We start from the raw sequence: 13,794 nt of genomic DNA on the forward strand, positions 1-13,794 counted from the left end.
CCTTTTTTTTTTTTTTTTTGAGGAACTGACAAATTGTTTTCCAGATTGGGTTCATCATTATACATTTCTACCAGCAATGTATGAGGGTTCATATTTCTTGACATCCTTGTCCACGCTTGTCATTGTCTGTTTCTTTTGATAATAGCCATCCTAGTGGGTGTGTAGTAGTATCTCATTATGGTTTGATTTGCATTTCCCTAATAACTAATGATGTTGAACATCTTTTCATAGGATTTGGGCCATTTGTATATCTTTTTAGGAGAAATGTTTCTTTAAATCTTTTGTCTATTTTAAGATTGGGTTATTTGCTCTTCTTCCTTTACTTTTACCTAAATTTTCCTTTTTAAAAAGATTTTTGAGATGTCTGCTTGATCTACTATCCTGGCAGGATTAAGTATTTTCTTGTTTACAGTCTATGATTTTCTTTATACCAATAATTTCACAATCCTTTTAGTCTAGCTTAATAAAACAGTGCATCTAGCCCTTTGGTCATTTTAATTGCTTTTTCATGGACTTTCTCTGATTTTATGAAGTTGTTCTTGAGGTATATGGATAAGCATTGTAGATGACATTTTATTTTTGTGTACACAGGAAGGGAAATATTCCTTTTTCCTGATAATATCTCAGAATGAGCCAACTATGGGGCTTCAGGTCTTTAGAGAAGTGTCTGATGTGAATTTTGTGTCTTTCCTCTGACATAATTGATACCTCGCATATGGTCAGTTAGGTTTATACATCCCTCATACAGGTGGAATGGAGAAAACGAAGCCCCAAATTTATAATAACAACAAGCAGGCCTGATTGAGAAGGCTGATTCTGCTACTTACAGTTTTGAGACCTGGAGCAAGTTACTTAATCTCTTAATAAGTAAAATTGTGATAATCATAACCATCTCTGAATATTATTGCGAGGATTAAGCTGATAATGACTGAAAAACAGCTTCTAAAGTGACTAAAAATAAACTATGATTACTCAACAAATACTATTTTCCCACGTGTCTACATGGAATTCTTATTAGCTTTCATTCTTACTTGTTGCTTTTGTGTGCTATTATGCTATTTCATCTTCTCAACACTTTACACCCATTTTTAGGCCTAAGAATTTTACACTTCTTATAGAATATGCTGTGGTCTGAATGTTTGTGTCCCCTCCAAGTTCATATGTAAAATCCTAACTCCCCCCTCAAAGATGTTGGCATTAGGAGGTGGGGCCTTTGGGAGCTGCAGAGCCTTCATGAATGGGATTAATGCCTTCATGAAAGAGGCTCTGGCGACACCCCTGGCCCCTTCTACCAGTGAGGATACAACAAGAAGACCCCAGACATGAACCAGAAAGAGGGCCCTCATGAGCACATGACCATGCTTGCACCTTGATCTTGGGCTTGCACCTTGATCATGGACTTCTAGCCTCCAGAACTGTTAGAAATGAATTTCTGTTTTTTATAAACTACCCAGTTTGTGGTATTTCATTATAGAAGTCCAAAACAACCAAGACAAGACGTTATAAAACTTGCAGATTAATCTAATCCTAATACTGATTCCCCAGACCCATTTTGTGAATTCCTTTGTAATTTTGAGAAGTGATTTTGTCACTGTCACTGTAAGGATGGCAAAGTAGCCCTTGCCAATGAATGGTTACATGTTAAAAACAATCTTCTGGCATATTGCTTCAATCTCCCAGCTTCTTAATTATGGATTGAGTGGAATTCACTTTCTTCTTGAAGAGGCTCTTTCAGAGACTTCAGACTTCATTTCCAGTTTTGACTGAACAGAGTTCACTCTGAAATTTATTTTCATTTCACTTCTGGCTTAGTCTCACTTTTTCTTTGATCTCCTACCTTTTCTTCTTTAGATCCCAGTTTCATTTTTTTACAGCGCACCCTCAGTAACACTTTCAGAAAAGGTGTGTAGAAAAAAAACCTGACAATTGTGCTGACCATAGAATTTTATGTTAAAAAGTCATATCCCTCAGAACTTGAACCATTCCTCTATTTCCATCTATCATTCACATAAGGACTCTACTATTCTGATTACTGTTTATTTGTAAATAAACACTGACATCCCTCTGCCTTCTGAAGATTTTAGGATACTTTTTCATCCTCATTGTTCTAAGATGAGTCTAAGAGTGGGGTTTGTTTTCAGTTTGAAGACTAGCATCTTTCTTAAGCTTTGGGAAATCTCCTCTTTCTCCTTTTTATTTCCTCCATTCAGTTTTCTTTTTTCCAGAACTCCTGTTAAACAGATGTTAAGCTTTGAGTTTATCCCTGATACTTTTTAAACTCTTTTTTTATATTTTCTATTTCTGATATTTTTGTTCTCGTTTCAAGTTATTTTCTTTGAATTTAATTTTTAGAGCTTCTCTTAAGTGTGTACATTTGTTTCGGAGGGAAGGGATCATATTTTCATTCCCACAAAATCTTCCTTATTCTCTGAAGGTCATTTTTAAAACTAAAATCTTTAAAAAAATTTTACAGATCCATTATCTTCAAAACTTCTTGAGCATATTAATTATATTTTTTGAAAAGTTTTCTTTTTGTCTTTGGATAATAAATATCTGTTTCTCTTAGGGTCAATCATTGTATTTGATTACCTTTTAATTTTGTACTTGATTTTCCTCAAATATCTGAGGATCTTGATTGTCCATTCACACTTATGAAGAACAGGTGTAGATGTTTTTCCCCAACTGCTGTCTCTCTTCCATTCCAACTTCCAGTTTTGTGTTTGTGGGCAGGGCTCATCTTTACACTTCATTCAGGGGCAGCTGTATCAACCAGGGATGATTTTGTCCCCCCCAAAATATTTGGCAATGTCCAAAGACATTTTTGGTGGTCACAAATGGGGTTACTACTGTTACTAGGGTAGAGACCAGGGATACCGGTAAGCATCCCACAGTGCAAAGAAAGCTCCCAAAGAAGTATCCAGCCTAAAATATCAACAGTGCCACTGCTGAGAAACCCTGTTCTCGGGTATAAGGGCAGAACGTATAAGCAGGCTGACCATTCTCCTTGGTGCCAAATATGGAACACCCTTCTTTGGGGTGCCAATATTTGGAGTCTCAGCCTTTCCAGGGCACAGTGCTCAGTCTCTTTGGAGGATAAACTTCCAGTTTTGCTATGAGGACTGAGGCTATTATTTCCAGTCTCTCAGCGCTATGAATGGGAGAATGGGATCAGCTGTTCTGTGGGCAGTTTTTAATTAATTACCTACCCCAGGGGTTTATGCCACATAGCTCACATCTATATTCTGTACTTTCTGACTTTGGGCTTGGAAGTTCTCTGGTTCCACTGAGGAGAATCAATGTTTCCCACCTTTATTGCAGCCTTTCCTAAGCACATTCATAGCTACTGCTTTCTTTCAAAACACTCCTATCTCTGTATCTTCAAGAAATTAATCAAAAACCTGTGTTTTGATGGTTTCCCTCCTGTTCTCAGTGCTACTATACACTAATTCACCTTTATTCACTTTTACTCTCATTTCAGTAAAAGTTTAGAAAAGAAGATAATCACGCATTCTCTCTTATGGCTGAACTTAATAAGCACATAGAAAGTGCATCTAATTTCAAATATAAAAGATAAATAACTTGCTTTTTTGGTGAATATAGTTTTAACTTAAACTTGACTTGCTATGGATAATTTTTTCTCTTCTAAAGGTCAGGATTTTATTAAACAAAGGGTTCAGGTTTTTCTTAAATTTAATAACCATATAATAGCTTTTTAGCGTTTCCTCTTCCATCAGAATATTAAACTTAATATTATAAAATGCCGATGCTGCCTCTCTCTGGGAAGGAAGCACAGACGAAGTCCACCTTCCACCCTCCGACACAGATATGATAAACACAGTCAAACAATTAACCTCCTGACTGTCCCTCGTGGACAATTGGCATTGACTGGCTGCTCTCATTCTCAGGGTAATCCTGATGACGTTTGATGGAATCAATGGGGCTTGGGATGTATGCACATAGACCAGCTCTGTGATGTTAAATCTTCTCTCTCCTAGGAGAAATGGTCATATCCCTGGTTGACCATAGTCTTAGCACTTAGCCCAAACGAGTCAAGAAAGCAAAAACCCTGAGGATTGTTATGTGGGGTACTTAACCCCACTCTTTCTGTTTCCATGACTAGCAACTTCTGGTAGTAACACTCCTGGCCTCCTTCTATGCCCTCAGTCCTATGTTGCTGGTGAATTTTCTAGAAGAAAATGAACTCAGCTCCTTCTTTCTTTCTCTTTCAGATCTTCATCCTTGTAAGAGGCATACATTCTGGTCTGTTCTCTGCCACATAGTAAGGGACCTAATTCCAGGGCCTGAGGTTGTCTGGCTGTACCTGAAACTGGTTGGAAAGTTTGCCTAATTTAAAAAGGGGTATTACCAAGCCATTTGAGTCATAGAACTAAAGCCATGGTCTTCAACATGATCAGTCAGGAATAAACATAGTGTTTTCCTGTTGATATGACTGACTCCCATGTCTCTCTCTCAATGGACTTTGAACTTGGAAGAAGAGAAGAGGTATTGTCTTAGTTTGTTAGGGCTGCCATAACGAAGTACCACAGATTGGGTGGCTAAAACAACAGAAATTTGTTTCCTCACAATTCTGGAGGCTAGAAGTCCAAGATCAAGGTGTCTGCAGAGTCGGTTTCTTCTGACGTCTCTCTCCGTGTCTTGTAGAAGACCATCTTCTCCCTGTGTCCTCACCTCATCTTCCCTCTGTCCCTGTCTGAGTTCTAATCTTCTCTTCTTTTATAAGGATGCCAGTCTTATTGGGTTAGGAATCATCCTAATGACCTCATTTTAACTTAATTACCTCTTTGAAGACCCTATCTCCAAATTTGGTCACGTTCCAAGGTACTAGGAGCTAAGACTTCAACATATTAATTTGGGAGGGGGGCACAATTCAGCCCAGATAGGTGTTGGATATTGGCTCCTCCTAAAACCCCAGCTGTTATGTACAGATGCACTTCTGGCTGGATCTGTGTGTCATGCTCCTGCAGTCTCCTAGCATCTAATGTAGGCATGGGTCAGAATTTGTTCTCAGTATAGCTATTAGTTATTAGTTCTAGACCTTACTGTAAGTTTTAACCCTTTGCTTTTAAAACGACTCACCAAAATGACTTAATATGGGCCTAATAAAGTTAATGACATAACCAAATATTGTAAGAAGAATCAGATCATTCTAACCTGGAATAGAATGTGACCTCAAATATTTCAACCACAATTATAAATTACTAAAACCGTATCATTCAAAAATGAGTACTTTGTTAGTACTTTATTTATTTACATAATCAATTCACTCTTATGAAAATAAATGTGGACTCAATATGTCAAAGGACCTTCAGTTTTCAAGTCACAGAGAATTAACATAAGGCCCTGGAAGCATCAATAGAAAAATCCATGGGGTACTGTGTTTGTACTTGAAGCCTGTAGGAAGGAAACATGCAAGTTGAATAAAAAGGGTCAGCGGAGACTACATGAGTGGGACAGAGGGTGAACACAGAGAGTGTCCCCCGAGGCTAATGGGTTGAGGCAAATGAGCAGGATTTATTTGGTAAGACTTCCAAAAAGAAGGTGTTATTGGACGGGGCTCTGTTAAGTGTGTGGGATAAGGCCAGACAAGGAGGTTGAAAGGAGTGGAGAGTTGGGAATTCCCTGGTGGTCCAGTGGCTAGGACTCCCCACTTCCACTGCAGGGGGCATGGGTTCGATCCCTGGTTGGGGAACTAAGATCCTGCATGCTGCATGGTGTGGCCAATAAATAAATAAAATAAAGAAAAAAATGGAGGGTCTGGTCCACAAAGACACAGGGTCAGAGAAACAAGGTATGTTCACAGTTTGAGCAGCTGAGGGTTCTTGGAGGGGAAGGTGGGAGAACAAACTACAGTAGATCAACTGAAAAAAATCACATCCTTGAATTCTGGAACAGCTTTAGGTGTGAAGGCAGTGTTTTATAACTGCTATCACTGGCTTGGGGAACCCAGGTAGCTCATTTTAGGGATGGAGAAAAGTGCTTATGTAGGTGGCAGAGATCAGGCCAGACTGGTGGGCAGAGCCTGGTTTTGCAGGGCCCTGTCTCTGATCCTGCGTTGATTTCTTGCCCTTCTTTACCAGACTACCCTTTATTTTTACTCATTGAAACTCATCACTTCTCCAACCATTTGTCTTAAATTCTCACATTGTTTCCCCCAAGTTGATCTTGTAGGTAAATCAAGTGACTGTGCATTTTCATCCCTACTTACATCCTGGAGATTAAGGGAAGGAAGTTGGAAGCAGATGACTAGTAATTGTTGAGACTTTTGTAGAAGTGCCCTTATGTGTTAACTCTGACCCTCTCATTAACAGTTCTGCGGAGGTGCCTCTGACACAGCTGTGCACAGGATTTGGGCATGCTTTAATTAAATAGGCGTGTTATTTATTTCCTTCCTTGGCATTTAAAGAATAGCCCATCAGTGAAGAACCCTATAAAATATTGTGCCTTTTTATTGACCTTTCAGTTCTTCACTGCCAAGAAAATAAAACTCCTGTGATCCAAAAGAGTTGTGAGATGAAATTTTGAAGTGCTCTTCCCACCTTCTTTGGAATCTTTCATCTTTTCAGTTGATGAAAATAGAAAAGATTGTTGTGAAATCATTGTTTGAATTTAAGACTAACAGAAGAGTGGCTTTTAGGCGGCCCTAGTTGTAGGTGGAAAGCAAAGACTTTGCTTGCCAGGTGCCCTATCTTCACCATGTAGCATTCTCCAGGCTTTTAAACTGGCCTGTCGCTTTGGGCACTGCAATAGCCTGACTTTCTTATCTCCTTGCCCTACCAAAGCAAGGATCTGATTCTTCCAGGGTCTGCTTCTTTAATAGACTGGAAAAAAAAAAAAAAAAGAACCAGTTGTGTATGAGGAATCACATATGTTGCTCCATGCCTATCAGTATAGCTAGATAGTATTATAGAAGAGAAGAGGGTCATCCATCAGAACTAGAGCCATATTCTGCCACTTGTATTCATCTTTTTAATAAACTGTTATTAAACATCTATGTTCTGGGCATTTTCTAAAGGTGTGACTTTATCAGATTTTTTAACATCTCCATATTTCTGATTCCTTGCAGTGTTTTGGGACAGGTAAAGTGAAATAACATTTATTTAAGTATTGGCTGGTATGTGGCATGATGGAGCCTCAATGAGTGTAGATACTCCTTCCTCCTCTTCATTAACTTTTGAAGATTAAAATGTAAACGTGTGTGGTGTCCCAGAAGAGTATGAAGTCAAAAATTCCTGGTTCTTATCTTGCATCCACTTGCATTTACTGAACTTGTGCTATTTTTCATAACACCTGTGAACAGTAGTGTCCTCATTTAAAGGCAGAAAGTATACTCCAACACCTACACAGAGGCCCTTGGCAAAGACTGGGAGATTATTGGTTCCAGGCATTTAAGGAAATATTTGTCTTATCATTAGCTGACCACTAAATTAACCAGGAAGAGACTTCAATGGCACACACAACAAACAACTCAGAGTTTACAGAATGAGTTCAGGGAAGTTGCCAAAAAATAGCAGTGGCAAAGCAATAACAATAAACAGCAATGACAACAAACCCTGGGGAGGGAGAAGAATCTGACAGTTGCCCTATAGTATTAGTTAAATCGTCCAGTTTTTCAACACAAGAAGTGAGATATGGAAATAAAAAAGAAAGTATGGCCCATATACAGGAAAGAAGCAGCCAATAGAAAGAGTCCTGAGGAATCCCAGACATTAGACTCACTAGACAAAAAGTTTAAGTCAGTTATTTAAAATATGTTCAAAGACTAAAGAAAACTATGTTTAAAGAACTAAAGGAAAGTGTGTAAAAAATGTCTCACCAAATAGGCCCCAAATTTCCCAAATTTGATGAAAAGCATTAATCTGTGAATCTAAGAAGTTCAACAAATTCCAAATACGACAAAATCAAAGAGATTCACAGCTGGACACATTGTAATCAAACTGTCAAAAGCCAGAGCCGAAGAGAGAATCTTGAAAGCAGCGAGAGAAAAGCATCACGTACAAAGAAGCCTCAATAAGATTCACAGCTAATTTCTCATCAGAAATCATGGAGGAGGGCTTCCCTGGTGGTGCAGTGGTTAACAATCCGCCTGCCAACGCAGGGGACACAGGTTCGAGCCCTGCTCTGGGAAGATCCCACATGCTGCAGAGCAATTAAGCCCATGCGCCACAACTACTGAACCCCGCACGCCTAGAGCCCGTGCTCCGCAACAAGAGAAGCCACCGCAATGAGAAGCCTGTGCACCGCAACGAAGAGTAGCCCCCGCTCGCCACAACTAGAGAAAAGCCCACGCGCAGCAACAAAGACCCAACTCAGCCAAAAATAAATAAATAAATAAATTTATTAAAAAAAAAAAAAAGAAATCATGGAGGCCAAGAGGCAGTGGGATAATGCATTCGATGTGTTGAAAGAAAAAGACTGTTACCCGAGAATTCTATATCCAGCAAAAGAATTCTTCAAAATTAAGGAAAGGAAAAGGACAAGGAGGTCTGCTCTCACCATTTGTCTTCAACATTGTACTGAAGTTCCTAGCCAGGGCAAGTAAGCAAGAAAAAAAAAAAAAGGAAGAAAGAAAGAAACAAATTCAAACTGGAAAGGAGAGCTACTATTTTCAGATGATCTGATCTTTTATACAGAAAATGCTAAGGAATTCAGAAAAACAAACAAAAAACACCCTTTTAGAGCTGTTAAACAAGTTCAACGGTGTTGCAGGATACAAGATCTAAATACCAAAATAAGTTGTATGTCTATCAATGAACAATCTAGAAATAAAATTCAAAAAATTTCATTTAAAATAACATACAAAGAATAAAATATTGAGGAATGGAATAAATTTAACAAAAAATGCAAGACTTGTACACTTTACTAAACATTTTTGAAAGAAATTAGATAAGACCTAATGAAAGGACATTCCATGTTTATGGATTGGAAGACAAGATTGTTAAGTGTAAACACCCCCTAAGTTTGTCTACAGAAGTAATGAAATCCTTATCAAAATCCCAGCTGCCTTTTTTTCCCCAGAAGTTAATAAGCTGATCCTAAAACTTGTAGGGAAATGTAAGGGACTCAGTATAGCCAAAACAATCTTGAAAACAGAAGAACAAAGTTGGGGTACTCATATTTCCTGATTTCAAGACTTACTACAGAGTTGCAATATTCAGCTTTGTAGAAAGACAATGTGATACTGGCATATTAATGGACATATATCAATGGAATATAATTAAGAGTCAAGAAACAGACCCTTACATTTATGGTCAATTGATTTTCATCAAGGATGTTAAGACAGTTCAATGGGAAAAACAGTCCTTTTAACAAATGGTGCTGGGTAACTGAATAACCACATGCAAAGGGATAAAGTTGGACACTTTCCTCACCCTGTATACAAAAATTAATTCAAAATTGATCAAACACTTAAATATAACATCAAAAACTATAAAACTCTTAAAAGAAATCATAGATTTAAATCTTTGTGATCTTGAATTAGGCAATGGTGGGTGTGATTCCAAAAGCATAAACAACCATAGAAAAAAGGAATTTTATTTCCAAAATAACTAAACATTTTTGTGCACCAGAGGACACTATCAAGGAAGTGAAAAGAATGAGAGAACATATTTGCAAATCATATATCTGATAAAAGGACTTGTATCTAGAATATATAAAAAATATTTAGAGTAAAAACCCAAATAACCCAATTAAAAATGAGTAAAGGATTTAAATAGATGTTTCTCCACAGAAGATATGCAATGGGTCACTAAGCACATGAAAATATACTCACCATCATTAATCATTAGAGAAATGCAAATCAAAACACATGAGATGCCACTTCACACCTTTAAGAATGGCTATACTTTAAAAACTGGACAATAACAAGTGTTGGCATGGATATGGAGAAATTGGAACTTTCATACACTGATGGTGGGAAGTAAAGTGGTACAACCACTGCAGAGTACAGTTTGGCATTTCCCCAAAATGCAAAACATGGAATTTTCATGTGACCCAGCAATTTCACTCCTAAGTATACAGTCAAGGTTAATGAAAATATATGTCCACACAAAAACTCATTAACAAATGTTTCTATCAGCATTAATCATAATAACCCCGAAGTAGAAATAACCTAAATGTCTATGAGCCTATGATTGGGTAAACATAATGTGGTATCTATGTTATACCCAAACAATGAAATAGTATTCAGCTATAAAAAAAATTATGATACACGTTACAATACGGACGAATCATGGAAACATGCTACCTGAAAGAAGCCAGACACAAAAGACCACATATTTTGTGATTCCATTTACATAAAATGTTTAGAATATGTAATTCCACAATATCAAAAGTAGATTAGTAATTGCCTATGGATAGGGTGAGGGAAAAATTGGGTGTGACTTCTTATAGGAATAGGGTTCTCTTTTGGTGATAAAGATGTTCTACAATTGGTTGTGGTAATGATTACCAACTCTGTCAATATACTACAAACCATTGAATGGTACACTTTAAATGGGTGAATTGTGGTATGTGAATTATAACTTTATGAGCATAATGTCTCTTTCTGAGCTCCAGAGGCATAATATCCACTTGCTTACCTTAAATCTCCTTTTGAAAACCTCAAAGATGTCTCAAAGACAGTACACCCAAATTGGATTCATAATTTTCCTCCTCCCCTCGTGTTCCTCTTTTAGAGTTCCGTATCTCAGTTGTATAACTCAGTTCTCTCTTTCAGTTGCATAGTTCAGCAACCCAAGAGTCATTCTTTCCACTTCCTTCTTTTTAAAAGTCTTGCTTATTTTACTTCCCAGATATCTCTTTTATCCACTTTTGTACATCTTCATGTCTCCACAATAGTAAATCTGGACCATTTTAATTGTCTCCTAACTAATCTTCCCATACCCATCCTTAGCCCTTTCAAATCTGTTTTCCACATTGAATCAGGGTCCATTTTCAAAATGCAAATCTAATCACGTCGCCCTCAACTGAAATTACAGACCCGCATTTTAAAGACCCTACATGAGATGGCTCGTTTCTGCTCGTTCGGCCTTTCATACCTGATTCCTACTTTAAAAAAAATTAGCGAAGGTTTTAATAGATGGCAAAAAAGTATTAAACTATGGGTTTCAATGTGAAGACATTAAAAATATTTATGCACGAAGCACACCACATTCAGCACAGCACATTCAGGGGTTCATGAATAGGTAGATAATTTAGAGCTGTTGCATTTTAAATGGATTTTTCAATAATATTTTTAATGATAATGCTTGATAGGATTCTTGTAATGACTTTGATTATAAATTCATGGTTCAGTTAAAGAGCTAGAAACCCAATATTTATTTTTTTCATGTTTCCCCCATTTTTTGAAATCAGAGGAAGCCCTTCTTCAAGTGGAGGCATATTAGAAAACTCAATGTGAAATGAGAAAAATAGCTTCCCCGGTGAGAGGGTAGGGGAACCTGGTCTTCTGTAATCTTGAACCTCCTTTTCGGTTCTGACCTACATTCTGAATTCTCTAGGGAACACCATTGACATCCACTGGCTTACCCTGTCAAGTATGATCAAGAAAGGAGCAATGCCATGGCTTTGGTTCTTCCATCTGCATTAGTATTTCCTCTAAAATATTTATTTGAGGCATCTTCCACATACCTATTTTTTATATCATCACTATTATCTCCAATTCCTCTTTTTGTTTTGTAGTTTCTTTATGTTGATTTATATTAATTTCCATTCCTTTCCTGGCCACCTGTACTCTATTCGTTTCTCCCATGAGAATCATCTCAAGGGTCCTCCATGACAGTTTACAGAAAAATCCATCATTTGTGATGCACTTTTTCATTTGGTAAGCTGAATGGTGCCTTCAGAGGCACTGACTGTTGACCCTTTCACTAACCCTGTAAATGGTGCTAATTTGCCCATGGAGCACACCAAGATAAGCACACAAAAGACAATCCTCACGGCAAGTCTCGCTCTACTTTCACCAGATGATGTCTTCTCAAATGTCTAGCTTCCACTCCTCCAACATTTTCCCCAACTTCAAGCAGTACTGTTTCCAGTAGTGTGCTGATAAATGTTGGATAACAGGCTATCCTGGAGGAGTAAAAAGGGCTGATTTACAGTGTTTGCTTATTTCAGTGGTATTTACACCCTGGCCAATTTTGGACGACCAATACTGCCACTGAACAGTGGGGTGAGGAAGAGATGTCTCATGGCAGAGCATTAAAAAAAAAGATACAACAGACCTCTCCACCATACAGATACAAGAAATGTAATAAATAACTTCAAGAGCACAGGTAATAGTATGTCTGCCATATAGATATAATAGATGTAAATAACCTCACAGGTAGTAGTAAAATAATTAGGAAGTGGGGAGTTTTGAGTATTTATTCGTTTTTAATATAATTTAACTCTTGTTTTTTGGCTGCACTGCACAGCTTGTAGGATCTCAGTTCCCCATCAAGGGATTGAACTTGGGCCCCTGGCAATGAAAGCCTGGAATCCTAACCACTGGACCACCAGGGGATTCCCTATATAATTTAACTCTTAAAGATGGCTGTGATTAACAACTGTCTTGCAAGATTCCTGAAAATTTAACACTTGGCACTGTGAGCTGGTATGAGCCAACCCTATGACTATGCTATGTCACCAAGAGCCAACAAGTAACTAGAGAAGGAAGAGATGCAGGGACTGTCTGTATCAAAGAACAGCTTGAAGTAGAGAGGGCAAGTGGGTTTAACTTGAGTGTTAACTCCTAGCGGTCCTTAAGAACTTAGAAGGCTGCATTAAAAAGAATTCTGAAACTTGGTTATGCAAAGAGTCCATAAGCAATGCTCACTGTGGGCTAAGAAGAAGGACGTGTTAGATTTTATTCCACATATTTTTCATCCTAAGCTTATTTTCCTACCTTAGCAGTAGAGATGTATATGGGAATAGGAGAGAGATTACACTCTCTTTTCACATCTATGCACCACCTGCCAATTCTCAAATATGGTTCTTGTGGTCTTTCCAGGTACCAGAGATACTTGTTTACCCCCACCTTTTGGTGTTTGTTGCTGCATCCCAGACCCCGCCCTTCACACCGCATCCTGGCCCTCTGCCCTGGTGAACATGATGGTTCTCTAGGGAATGTCACTAAGGACACCGGTTGACATTCTGGGGAGCTCTGGTACTTGATTCCATGATCTTGCCTCTCTGGTCCTCTAGTCCTTGATTCCATACTCTACCCTCTGATATCTGCTCTGCCCCCTGCATTTGGTGGCTCACATGGAATCCATTCTAGGTTTTACAGACTTCAACTTCTTGTTTGCCTCTCAGCTCAGCTGGTGTCAGGCTCCCTATGCCAAGGGGAAGAGACATTTTATTACCTAACCTGAGGTTCAAGGAATCCTTCTCGACCAGGTGAGGCTTCTTGCTGCCTCTCCCCTGCCTCTCATAATTTCCTCCCTCCTTCTAGCCATAGGAGGGAGATTCAGTAGCTATTCACAGGGCTCAATGTTTTCCCTTTTGTATGCTAACCCTTGGCTTTAAAAAATAACTGGAAGTTGTCTGATTTTCACTACTTGCATGACAAACTGTCTTTCACTCTGAAATGGGGCTGAAATCTGGTTTACATGCTTCTAACAGGAAGGGTTCTTGGATCTCCAGGAAGATGAAGAGCAAACAGAAGGACAAAAAGAAAAGGCAGCTGCCAGAGCTCTTGCCGCTTTATGAAGGGGAATTATTGCACATTTTAGTTTTTTAATTAATTATCATTGAATGCATCAGGCGTTTGAACTCCAACACCAATCCTTAGAT

This window comes from Neophocaena asiaeorientalis, unplaced genomic scaffold, assembly GCF_003031525.2.
Source record: "Neophocaena asiaeorientalis asiaeorientalis breed wild unplaced genomic scaffold, Neophocaena_asiaeorientalis_V1.1 scaffold56, whole genome shotgun sequence".
In the NCBI taxonomy this organism is placed as follows: domain Eukaryota; kingdom Metazoa; phylum Chordata; class Mammalia; order Artiodactyla; family Phocoenidae; genus Neophocaena; species Neophocaena asiaeorientalis.